General features: G+C 44.2%; 1 long non-coding RNA gene across 1 annotated transcript in view; it reads right to left on the bottom strand.

Annotated features, from left to right (window-relative positions):
* LOC137563715 (uncharacterized) overlaps positions 1–13,420 on the bottom strand; it is a 31,902-nt gene that overhangs the window by 18,069 nt on the left and 413 nt on the right. Inside the window, exons 2-3 of the long non-coding RNA XR_011030415.1 lie at positions 7,548–7,598; positions 3,992–4,086 (exon numbers count right to left, since the gene is read on the bottom strand). This is a non-coding gene — a long non-coding RNA (uncharacterized lncRNA). The remainder of the gene's footprint in view (positions 1–3,991; positions 4,087–7,547; positions 7,599–13,420) is intronic.

Genomic DNA, 13,420 nt, shown 5'->3' with positions numbered 1-13,420 from the left:
CGTGTAAAAACGTACGCGTAAAACACCATAAGGGACGGAAAATGCAAAAAAGTGCATAAAAAACATGTATGCGGAAAAAGACGCGTAAATAACAGACGTGTAAAAAATCTTCTATTAGCAAAAACATTGGCATGACACATGGGGATATAAAAAACCCACCAAAAACACAAAAATACCAAAAGAGTGACCAAAAAATTAATGGCAAAAGGCTGGCCTATCTAAAACGGTTAAATTTCAAAATACAGGTCCACCCATATCGTCCCTGCGCCCCAACAATATAAAAGAGACACATATCGCATATAATGAAGCCTAGATATACACCAACTACTACTAACCCCAAAAGGGGAAGAGATTGTGGATCTCAGAATATCCTCAGCATACTATCCCCCTAACCCCACCAACAACCAAATCAATATGAGTATCAAAGACAACAGAGTTAAATACAAAAAGAGAGATCATAGTCCCTATTCAATCCACTATTCCCCAATGCGCCCAGGCGTTTAATCCAAAAAGCTTCCCTCTTGAGGCGTTCCTTTGCTCTATCACCCCTGAAATCACTGGGAACCCCATCTATGACTTGGACCCTTAATTGCGAGACCGTATAACGGCACAAAGTAAAGTGCTGAGAAACAGCTTGTTCTGTATTACGTGTCCTAATAGCAGATTTGTGAGAGGAGATACGCTCGCGCAGCCGCTGTGTGGTTTCACCCACATACGCCAACCCACAAGGGCATCTAAGTAAATAAACGACATACGACGAATCACAGGTGTAGAGGCCCCGTATAGAAAACTGGAAAACCTCTCACACCTGGATGGATGCGCGAACGTATCACCCCTCACAATATGGCTGCATACGTGGCAGCCCAAACAAGGAAAAGTGCCCCTTCTAGAAGTCACCACAGGGGTAATGGTCTTAGATTTAATTTTCTCTCTCACTGTAGGGGCCCGCTTAAACAGACTCTGAAGCGGGAATAAATCTCGCTTCAGAGCTCATAGTTAGCAGGGGCATGTGTGTCCCTGCTAAAACGCCGCTATCCCGCGGCTAAACAGGGGTCCCTTCACCCCCCAAACCCACCCCCGCAAAACTTGGTCGCAAAGTTGGTCGTATATTTTCTCTTCCTAGAGGCAGGGCTAACGGCTGCAGCCCTGCCTCCAGTCGCGTCTATCAGACGCGCATCGCCGCCTCTCCCCCGCCCCTCTCAGTGAAGGAAGACAGAGGGGCGGGGGAGAGGCGGAGGTACGCGTCTGACAGCCGCGCGTGGGGCAGGGCTGCGGCGGTTAGCCCTGCCCCAATGCGGAAGCGCTCCCCGGCTGCACGGAGGGGATTTGGGGGTGAAGGGACCCCTGTTTAGCTGCGGGATAGCGGCGTTTTAGCAGGGGCACACATGCCCCTGCTATCTATGAGGTCTGAAGCGAGATTTATTCTCGCTTCAGACTCTCTTTAAACGAAAATAGGGGCGGATAACGGAACTCCTCAATATGAGGAAAGGATTCCTTCAAGAGGCCCCAATGTCTCCTCACAATAGACCCCAGCTGATTGCTGCAGGTATTGTAAGAACAATTTCAAATACTTAGGACAGAGTGTGATTGGTCTTGTGGCATAGTGGGTGTAACTTTCTAGGCTGTCTCGCAGTTCCCCATCAGGTCCTCCATGTCCCGATTGGTTTTTGTGTACTGAAGAGAGATAGATATATACACACACACACACACACACACACACACACACACACACACACACACACACACACCTCTTTGTCTTTTTAAACAATAAAAGAGCTATAATTATTAGGCAACTTAAAAAACAAATATATACCCATTTCAATTATTTATTTTTACCAGTGAAACCAATATAACATCTCAACATTCACAAATATACATTTCTGACATTCAAAAACAAAACAAAAACAAATCAGTGACCAATATAGCCACCTTTCTTTGCAAGGACACTCAAAAGCCTGCCATCCAGGGATTCCGTCAGTGTTTTGATCTGTTCACCATCAACATTGCGTGCAGCAGCAACCACAGCCTCCCAGACACTGTTCAGAGAGGTGTACTGTTTTCCCTCCTTGTAAATCTCACATTTTAAGATGGACCACAGGTTCTCAATGGGGTTCAAATCAGGTGAACAAGGAGGCCATGTCAGTTTTTCTTCTTTTATACCCTTTCTTGCCAGCCACGCTGTGGAGTACTTGGACGCGTGTGATGGAGCATTGTCCTGCATGAAAATCATGTTTTTCTTGAAGGATGCAGACTTCTTCCTGTACCACTGCTTGAAGAAGGTGTCTTCCAGAAACTGGCAGTAGGACTGGGAGTTGAGCTTGACTCCATCCTCAACCCGAAAAGGCCTCACAAGCTCATCTTTGATGATACCAGCCCAAACCAGTACTCCACCTCCACCTAGCTGGCGTCTGAGTCGGACTGGAGCTCTCTGCCCTTTACCAATCCAGCCACGGGCCCATCCATCTGGCCCATCAAGACTCACTCATTTCATCAGTCCATAAAACCTTAGAAAATAGATGAGATATTTATTGGCCCAGTCTTGACGTTTCAGCTTGTGTGTCTTGTTCAGTGGTGGTCGTCTTTCAGCCTTTCTTACCTTGGCCATGTCTCTGAGTATTGCACACCTTGTGCTTTTGGACACTCCAGTGATGTTGCAGCTCTGAAATATGGCCAAACTGGTGGCAAATGGCATCTTGGCAGCTGCACGCTTGACTTTTCTCAGTTCATGGGCAGTTATTTTGCGCCTTGGTTTTTCCACACGCTTCTTGCGACCCTGTTGACTATTTTGAATGAAACGCTTGATTGTTCGATGATCACACTTCATTAGCTTTGCAATTTTAAGAGTGCTGCATCCCTTTGCAAGATATCTCACTATTTTTGACTTTTCTGAGCCTGTCAAGTCCTTCTTTCGACCCATTTTGCCAAAGGAAAGGAAGTTGCCTAATTATGCACACCTGATATAGGGTGTTGATGTCATTAGACCACACCCCTTCTCATTACAGAGATGCACATCACCTAATATGCTTAATTGGTAGTAGGCTTTCGAGCCTATACAGCTTGGAGTAAGACAACATACATAAAGAGGATGATGTGGTCAAAATACTAATTTGCCTAATAATTCTGCACTCCCTGCATACGTAAGATACTAGTATGAAAAGTTCCTTGGTGTCCAGTGCATACTATACTTGTAGACCTGATAGAGTATGCAGAACAAACCTGTAATGTTCTACTCACTGGTCACATGATCAAATATTTATTAATGTCCTTGAACAATTATAAAGGTAGAGACACCTAGAGATACCTAGGTAACATCAGATAAGTTAGAATTGTATGATACAATATTTAAAGTGAACCTGGGCTTACATTAAATATGCTATAGGGTTTGGTGGAAATAAAAATATGCAATGAGAGAAACCAGCATGTATATTTAGCTATCACTACTCGAAGCATAACATTTTGGAAACTCAATAGCACAGTTAACTTATCCATATGCCTATGTTCCTGCCACTAAACTTATGTTAGCACTTTTAGATCGTTTAAAGGACTACTGTAGGGGGAAAAACAGTTGAACTTAACCTGGGGCTTCTAATGGCCCCCCACAGACATCCTGTGCCCACGCAGCCACTCACCGATGCTCTGGTCCCCGCCTCCGGTTCACTTCTGGAATTTGGGACTTTAAAGTTGGAAAACCATTGTGCCTGCACGGCCGTGTCTTCACTTCCGCTGACGTCACCAAGAGAGTACTGCGCAGGCGCAGACCTTACTGGGCCTGCGCAGGCGTTTTCCGACTTAAGTTGCAAATTCTGGAAGTGAACCGGAGGCGTGGACCAGAGCATTGGTGAGTGGTTGCGTGGGCACAGGACGTCTACAGGGACCATTAAAAGCCCACGTAAGTTCAACTATTTTTTCCCCTACAGTACTCCTTTAAGTATAACATATGCATATATAATATCAGAACGTTAAAGTAAGCAAATGGAATAGAAGTACTTACATCAGGAGGAACATCACGTGGCGGTAGGCGGTGCCTGGGCAGGCGTTCATATTCATATCTGCCGTCAGCCCACATTTCATCTTTCCTGTATTCCACTGATTTAGTAAAAAAAACTATTATATGACAGTGACAGTGTACCATATACATATTTAGAATGCATAAAATTCCTAGAGCCAAAATATTTTAGCTGAGGAAGATTAGGACTAGAGTTATAATACTAGAGAATAATCTAAACTGCTAATGGATCTGTTGGCAGCCACATGATGGCTAGGTACCACTTCTGTTTTACTAACTGAGCTGTCACTTAAAGGGATACTTAAGCCATGGGCTGGTAGAAGCCCCAGGTAAGTAAAAGTGATTTTTTTTATCCATGGGATAAGTATCCCTTTAACTATTGGAGACTAGCATCTTTGATTTGTCTACCTGGTAAGTGGAGAGTCGCAGGGTTTCTGAAAGTTTGTAGCGTTGTGATGCATCTGTACATCAGCCAGCCCTGAAGTGTCACCCAAGGGATAGAGTCCGGATTCCTGAACCAACGATCTCTCTCTATGCACCTTCAGGCCCCTTTTACACTTACTGCAGTGTGTCACGTTGTGCCACTTCCAAGTAACGCACCTCATTGCAATAGCCATTAAAGTCAATGGAACAGGTTACCTTTCCTGCAATGCTGTAGCTGACGCAGAAGCTGCAGTGCGCTGCACGCAGGACTGGAAGCTATGAAAGTCAATGGTAACATGCAAATTTAGCATTTTTTGGTGTTTGCAGGTGCAATGCGCAGATGCAGATTTTCAGATGAAGCGCTTCCTGTCCAGCAGTGTACATCATCACTTAAAGCAATTGGGAGTTGTGATGGAAAAAAAAAAAAGCCAGATACCTACCTAAGGAGAGGGTAGGCTCTGGCTCCTAATGAGCCTTCCCTCTCCCTATGCCTTGGTGCAGCGCTAGATTCCCCCGTTTGGGGACTTCGGAAGTCTTCGGGAGCTGAGTCCTTCCAAAGACAGGCGGCTCCACACTGTGCACACTACAGAGCAGTCTGTATTTGGGAGCACTCGGGCTCCCGTAGACTTCCGAAGCCTTTGATGGCGGAGACAACAGAATTTGACCAAATTGTGATACGCGGGATCCTGGAACGGGCACCGGGAGAGGAGAGGAAAAGCTCATTAAGACCCAGAGCTTTTCCTCTCCTTAGGTAAGTATCTGGCTTTTTTATTTTTCTCTTCATCACGGTTCCCATTGACTTTAAGGATGAGACTTTTTGAAAGCAGGTTGCCTCCAATTTCCCCATCAATGCAGTCTTCCGCACATAATAAACTGTGTGTACTAGTGCAGTGCTGTGTGGCAGCCATTTTGCTTAGCGCAAATCGCATCGCACCTAGCGTAAAAATGACCTTTATTCTAGGGTTCTTTATTGGTAGTATTACAAGACTTGCTCTTTTGCAAATAGGATAAAAATTATGTACACAGATCATAATCACAGCAGTCTAGTTTTCATGGAAATGTACTGTTTAAAATATGCATTTTTTTCTAGAACGCTCTTGTTATAATTTAAGTAGGCCTCAGTTACTTTAAATGAGTTAGTGAAAAGGCTTGGTGTGCAGAATTGCCCTTTAAGGGGATTTTCTCTTAGAGAGAAAAGAGACAGTTCAGCAGAACTGGTACTGAACATTCCCAAGGCTGGCAGTTACCAGTAACCTGTTCCTTGGACAAGGCCACCGGTCTAACTGCCCCCAACAGATAAGCCACGGGAACAGTAAACAAAGCCAATATTTACCAAACATGGCATTCTTTGTATGCAGGGTAAAAAGCACTCGGAATATTAATTAAGTAGGAGTGTGTCATGACATCACAAGGGGTCTGAGCCAATTGTAGGTTTGGGAGGATGGCTCAGATGATGTCACATTTAACTCTCTGGTGACCGGTATTAAAAGGGGTCACAGGCTGAGGAGAGACACTTTTTCTCTCTGCTGGCTTTCTCCAACCCTTGATCCAATGATGTTGTGTCATATTCTATAACTGTATGCTGTATATAGGTAGTATAGATGTAATGTAGTATAGACATAAGAGGAACCTGGCTGCCAGGACTGGAGCTAAGAGTTGTAATGCAAAGACTTACTACAGAATAATCTGCTTGGCTAAAGATGTAACGAACTGTATCTGTATATCTGTTTACTGAATAAACTCAACTCTGAAGACGCTTAAGAAGGTCTATCTCCTATACGGTTTGCTGTGATGAGAGTCGTGTTTGCAGCTCTTACTAATGAGGTGCTGGTGCCGGAATAAAGGTGTGTTGTGTTGTTGCCAATAGCAACCTAACGTATAGTTTCTTACAGCTCTTAACTTAGTAGTGAACTGCCTGAACATTTTACTGCGGAAGTTAAACCAAACATCTCACTTTTCCAAGATTAATCACATGTAATGCAATTTGGCCGAGCAACTAAAAAGGACATTTAAGAAGTAAGAAAATTGAGAAATAGTATTAGAAACCTCCCAAAACTAATGTTTCCTTAGCAGTCCCTGTATCACTTGTTTCTTCACCTCAACAAGCATAATGGGGGTGACTAATTAAGGCAATGTGCAATGACAAACACTAATCTAATGTATATCATTTCTGAAGTGGAAACTTAACTGACTAAACCTGTGTGGCTGCTCCAGTTTTCTTTGCACTAAAACAGCCCCAGGGTGGCACTGAAAGGAAGTGCATTAGAAGTTTGTTAGTTAATCTGCTATAATAATCATGTGATCAGTCCCCTTGGAGAGAATGCATTTGGGCAATAGTTTTGGTATGACTAGATAAAAGTTGCGGATTTGTGCTTGCTAAACCACAAGCACTTAGAAAAGTGCTGTTATAGTGGGTCCCAGGCCTAAACTCCCTATCTACTCTATGCAGCCAAGTACTCCAATGGGGAGGTAGCTATGTTTTCTGTATTAGCAGCATACTAACAGAAAAAAAATACATATTTTAATAAAATAATTTTAAAGCTGCATACTGTTTCCAGTGGTGATTTCAAAGAAATTCCTCATTCAAATGTCATAAAATGCTTAGAGAAAATGCTTTTGTAGGTTGGGAGAACTGGTCCTGAAAAGTGTGTTTACAAACAATATCCTGTCAGGTAATGCAGAGAAAAAACACAGTCTGTAGCATTACAAATATACAACCCTAAATTGCACAAATTAAAATTTTTAAAGGACAACTGTAATGAGTGGGATATGAAGGATGCCATGTTTATTTCCCTAAACAATACCAGTTGCCTGGCTATCCCGCTGATCCCATCTCTAATACATTTAGCCATTGACCCTGAACAAGCATGCAGCATATCATGTTTTTCTGACATTATTGGCAGATCTGACAAGATTAGCTGCATGCTTGTTTCTGGCGTGATTCAGGTACTACTGCAGCCAAATAGACCAGCAGGGCTGCCAGGCAACTGGTATTGTTTAAAAAGAAATAAATACGGCAGACTTCATATCTCTCGTTATAGTTGTCCTTTAAACTGAAAGACTTCTTCACAAATAAAAATCTAATAAAAGAAGTGACATGCAAAACAGTTGTACTTACTCTTGCTGCCTTTATTATTCACCAACAGTGGACCACATTCAAAATGGAATGCTGTAAGGGGGAAAAAAAAAGAAAAAGATAATATGTCAAATATTATGGCCTCTAATGCTGGGAATACACCATACGTTTTTCCAACAGATAGATGCAGTGTTCTCCCCAGGACTATTTAGGTGGGCGGGCCGCCCGGCTGTTTTGAAATCCCACCCGCCTACCCAGCTAAAGCTGGTGCTGTAAACATTCTGCAGGCAGGAGCATTCAATTGCCTGCTATAAATCAGCGTTCTGCTCTCGCACAATAACGAAAGCCTCCGCTGTACACTGCAGGAGCGCTCCTCTGCCTGTGTCACCTCCTGCTTGAAAGTTGAACAGTGATTGGCTAGGCGGGTTATAAGGGGCAGGACGCCGAAATCTGTGGGACGTGTGAGTACTGAAAGCCTATTCTAGTCCGCAGTCAGCCGCCCCGCTTTGCTGGCTGCCTGTGTTTGCATCTCATTGACTTGTTTTAACTTGCAGGCTGCTCAGCAAGCAAAAGGTGACCAGGATACACGTGAGCAGGCATGCTAGTCTTATGTGATTTTAGACTGGGGTGAGAGCCTGAAGCTGCACACTCTCTCCCTCGAGTGAATCCGCACAGCATCTCTTCTCTGTCCTGGCTGCATGAATTTTAGCAGCCAGTCCCATCCCTTCTAGGCAGCTCGAGATAAGATAGGGCAGTGCATGGCAAGTTCTGCCGCCTCGCTCTGTTTCCTGGCTGTTTAGCTGCTCTGATGCACGCTGTGCTGATGCTGGGAGAAGTTCAGAACTTGTACATTAACTGATGATTGCCCTTCCACTGGTATGAGACCTCTGCTAATGCACTTTTTATCTGATATAGTGCAGAGTCTGCAGAGAGTATACGGGGCTCTCAAGCTAAGGGACCTGGGAAAACAAATGATGACTGCAGTCAGCTGCAATTTAGATTAGCTGACTTGCTGGGGATGGAGGCTGCTCCTGAATGCTGTTTCTCTCAGCCTGCCTGCTTGGTAGCTCATAAGATGTTAAGTGCACATACATTACCTGGTTTTCAGCATCTGGCAGATTCAACTGGCAGATTCAATCACAGTGATTGAATCTGACAGAGATCAGTTGTAAAAGTTGACCTAGGGCAGTAAAAAATTAAAAACCCAGCCCTGGCTGTGCTAGGTGGGCAAAGTCTGTAAAAAGTTGCCCACTGCTGCAAAAAAAAAAAAAAAAGTAAATGTGGAACATAGATCCTGTGTTGTTGGCTTGAAAGCACAGTGTGTGGGGGGCTGATTCTTGCACCTTCACATGCATGTTATTTCTTATGGATGTTATTTGCTGCTGGGGTTGAGGGGTATTGCAGATCATTTAGTATGATACTGACCCCTGTTTACTATCTGCAATACCCCTTGACCCCAGCAGCAAATAACCATATGAAATGCAAAAATCACCCCCACCCCCCTTTATGAAATGCAACACCCCTGTATGAAATGTGAAATTAACCCCCATATTAAATGCAATAATTACACCCTAGTATGAAATGCAACTATAACACCCATGTTCAGTTTTCTCCCCATGCTCTTTTAGACGGGTGCTTCACCTGGCTAACGTTGGTGAGCAACCGGCTGTCATCAGCTCACCTCCTCACCCTCCTCTTATGCTGTAAGCAGAGTTGCACCGGTCCAGTATTCCCTCCTTATGCAGCACCCGGCTACTTTTTCATGCCACTCGGCTGGAAAAAAATTCTGGGGAGAACACTGTAGATAGCTCGATAGATAATTTCCGACATGTCCAATCTCATGTTCAATCGTTTTACTGCTCGATTTCTCATAGAAGTGAATGGAAAAAAGAAAAACGAGCGGAAGATAAGAGAATCGAGTGGAGAATCAAGCGGCAAAATCGATTGAGCTGAGAATTGAGCGGAAAAAACGCATCGTGTACTCCCAGCATAACAGTGTTGGACTGGGAAGTGAAAAAAACTGAGGAAATCCACCTGCTGGCCAAACAGCAGTAACCCTGTGTTATCAGTCCCAATAGAAACCTGCAGCAAGTCTTCACTGTGAGCAGCAACACCCGATTACTGCTGGTTAGCCAGCAAGTGGATCTCCTCAGCTTTTCCATCTCCCAGTCCGACACTGGCCTCTAATGTAGACAGAGGACAGCTTTTAAAGAGAATACAAATTGTCCCTGTAGCTTAATGCAAATAATCTGTCTGTTTTTCTTCACATTCATTCAATTAAAGGTGGCCATACACATCGAGTTTTTCCATCAATGCATTTTGCCAAAATTAAGGAAATCGCAAACGAACTTGGAAAATGGCATGCTAAGACCACAATCAAAACTGTGATAGTAGAGTGCCAGAAGGCATAACGCACACAACATCACAAGGACATGAGAGCTAATTTACTTCAGAGGGCCAGCAGAAAACCTCATAGGGAAACTATGCTAATGCTTTTGGATGGTCAGCACCCTCTCAGACTTTTAACATTTTAGATAAGCTGCAGGAAAACTATGCCCAAACTTTTTGGCCAATCACAACACTTCATGCTATAGTGATTGGATAACTATTTTCTATGCTGTTTACTGCTAAAGTAGACTAGCGCCAGGCAATCTGTGCTCCCTGCCTTAAAGGATACCACAGCCCAAAGGCTGTGGTAAAATGCATGCTGCAATGCATAGGGAATGAAAAGCACATACTTACCGCTTCCCTCGTTCCCTGCCGTCAGCCCCTGCTTGTTTCCTACAGATGCCAGTACCGGCCGACTCTCCTGACCTTTAACCCGGACATACTGCGCTGCGCATGCGCAGTCCTATAGTTTTCCCTTCTGCCGTCGCATCATGACGGCAGAAGTATGGACACTCCCCCGCCTCCTCCTTCCCAGCGTGTGCGCTCCACTAACAAAGCTAGTGTGAGATGCTAGCTGGAGTAGTGCTGGGAGCGTCGATTTGGAGAGAGTGGGGAGGGGGAGCATCTTTTGGAGCATTTGTACATAGATGCAATGACATCTATGTTAATGCAGCACATACATCGCAACATTTATATAAGCTTGTGCTGGGAATACACGATGCGTTTTTTTCCGCTCAATTGATTTTGCCGCTTCATTCTTCACTCGATTCTCTTATCTTCCGCCCACTCGTTTTTCGTTAATGCAGCACATACATCGCCACTACCCCAAACAGTTCTAATTTTGTTCCATCAGTCCACAGAACACAGAACACTACCACAAAAGTTTTGGGGTAGTGTTCTGTGGACTGATGGAACAAAATTAGAACTGTTTTGGCCCATGGATCAACACTATGTTTGGAGGAGGAAGAAAAAGGCCTATGAAGAAAAAAAACACCTTGCCTACTGTGAAGCATGGCGGGGGGGGGGGGGGGGGGGGGGTGTCAATCATCCTTTGGGGCTGTTTTGCTTCTGCAGGTACAGGGAAGCTTCAGCGTGTGCTAGGTACCATGAATTCTCTTCAGCACCAGGAGATATTGGATGAAAATGTGATGCAGTCCATCACAAACCTGAGGCTTGGGAGACGTTGGACCTTTCAACAGGACAACGATCCCAAGCATACCTCCAAGTCCACTAGAGCATGGTTGCACATTAAAGGCAGTAACATTTTGGAGTGGCCATTGCAGTCACCAGACTTAAATCCGATTGAGAACCTCTGGTGGGACTTAAAGAAAGCAGTTGCAGCACGCAAACCTAAGAATGTGACTGAACTGGAAGCTTTTGCCCATGAAGAATGGGCTAAGATACCAGTCGATCGCTGCGAGACACTTGTGTCAAGCTATGCTTCACGTTTAAAAGCTGTTATAACTGGAAAAGGATGTTGTAGTAAGTAGTACTAAGAATGAATGTCACTTGGGGGTTGAATAAAACTGATAATGATGTAAGCACAGAAAAGACATTTGTGGTTATTTCATTATAAATGTTATATTTGTCTGGCTTACAAGTGCCTCTTTGATTTAATTGTATAAAAGATGACTGAAATGATCAAAATCAATGTCAAACTGGCCCAAACACTCAATTTCACTGAGGGTTGAATAATTTTGAACACAACTGTATAATGATTCCTGAGCAAAGCCAGACCGAAAGCTCAGTCGGGGATTTTATCAGGGCTGATTAGAAGCAGGCTGAGCAGTGAAGAATGAAACAGAGAGCAGGGTAGGTGTTTTCTCACTGCTATATATGATAGAATACATGAGGGTGCTTTGTCTCTGGTTCACTTTAAAGTGTACCAAAGACGACGGGAAAACAACGTTTTATACATACCTGGGGCTTCCTCCAGCCCCCTCGTTGCTGTCCAAAGCCTCCTGGATCCTCCGGTAGCAGCCCCGTTATCTTCGGCCAATCGGGGCAGGACAGAGAAGGCGCAGTGCAGCTAAGAGCGGTCCCCCGTCTCGCTCCCGCAGCTGAGAGCGCTCTGCACCACACATGCACAGTACGCCAGACTGGCCATGGAAAACAGGGCTGCTATCGGAGGATCCAGGAGTCTTTGGATGGCTGTGAGGGAGCGATAGGCATGGAGGGGGCTGGAGCAAGCCTCAGGTATGTATTAAACATTTTGTTCTCATCATTTCAGATACACTTTAAAAGGGAACCTGAACCGAGTAAAATTATTTAAAATAAACACATGATGCAGCTGCAAATGAATATTAAATACCTACCTCACCATCAGTTCCTCTCTGAACCTCACTATTTTCTTCTTACAGTGATCCTTTCCAGCTCTGACAATATTTTGTCAGAACTGAAATATAACAGTTGCTGTCCGTTATATACCAGCTGCTGTCAGTTAAAACTGAATATGCAAGGTAATGTCCATGTTTCCCTATGGCTCAAGTGGGTGATATTACAGTTTTACAGTGTTCTGACCAGGAAGCTGTTATGGGGTAATGACCATTTTCAATATGGAGGATGGATAATTCCATTGATCACAGTGGACAAACAGGATGGAGGAGAGGAGAAAGGGATTGATGAGGGGACTACACAGGAGGTAAGTATGATGTGTGTATATTTATTTTGACTTTTAAATTTTCAGTTCAGATTATCTTTAAAACACATCTGTAGTAAGAAAATAAATAAATAATAATAAAAAAAAAAAATACACTTACCTATGGAAAGGGAAGGCTCAGAATCCTATTGAGCATTCCCTGTCCCTTCGTTCCAACGCTGTCACCTGGTAAAGGTATGCTGCTTCCAGGAGCCCTCAGAAGGCTTTGGGGCACAAGTGCTCCATACAGCAGGGGTGAGAAGGATGGGACTGGGAAGGCTCAATAAGATCCAGAGCCTTTCCTCTGTAGGCGAGTATTGAACTTTTTTCTTTTACTTTTGCTTCAGTACAGTGGTGTAGCTAGAGACTATGGGGCCCCATACTAAAAATGTTCATGGGGCCATCAGATCTAAGCAATGCTACCTGCCCCTACTGTAGCGCTATGAGTTGACTGGGAAATTTCCATGCAATGTACACTGTGTATAGTCGATGGGCACTGAGACAGGTCAGAGGGTGGAGATACAAAGTAAACACATCAAGTACCACCTGTGCCCCCTCCGCTCTAGGGTCCTATAGCAGTTGCTATGGTTATTGCTATTGCTACGCCCTTGCTTCAGTATAACGCTAACACTTCCTATTCTTCACAAAGGAGGTGAAATAGGAACAGTGTGAGAGTGGTAATACCTAAGAACAGGCAAATGGCTTTTGGACATGCAACAGAGATGCTGTTGTGTGCCATGTACTGCTGTTAGAGCACACTTTGGTTCGCTAGCATCCAAGCCTGTGCTAACCTGCTGTATATGGAAATAATGATTCTAGAAATCTTTGGCTTTTGTCACTCATGAAATACAGAGCCCTAAGCTACACAGTAAATGCACAACTTAGTCCC

This window comes from Hyperolius riggenbachi, chromosome 3, assembly GCF_040937935.1.
Source record: "Hyperolius riggenbachi isolate aHypRig1 chromosome 3, aHypRig1.pri, whole genome shotgun sequence".
Classification (NCBI taxonomy): domain Eukaryota; kingdom Metazoa; phylum Chordata; class Amphibia; order Anura; family Hyperoliidae; genus Hyperolius; species Hyperolius riggenbachi.
Note: the sequence above shows the minus strand (reverse complement) of the source record. Positions and strands in the feature narration are given on the sequence as shown.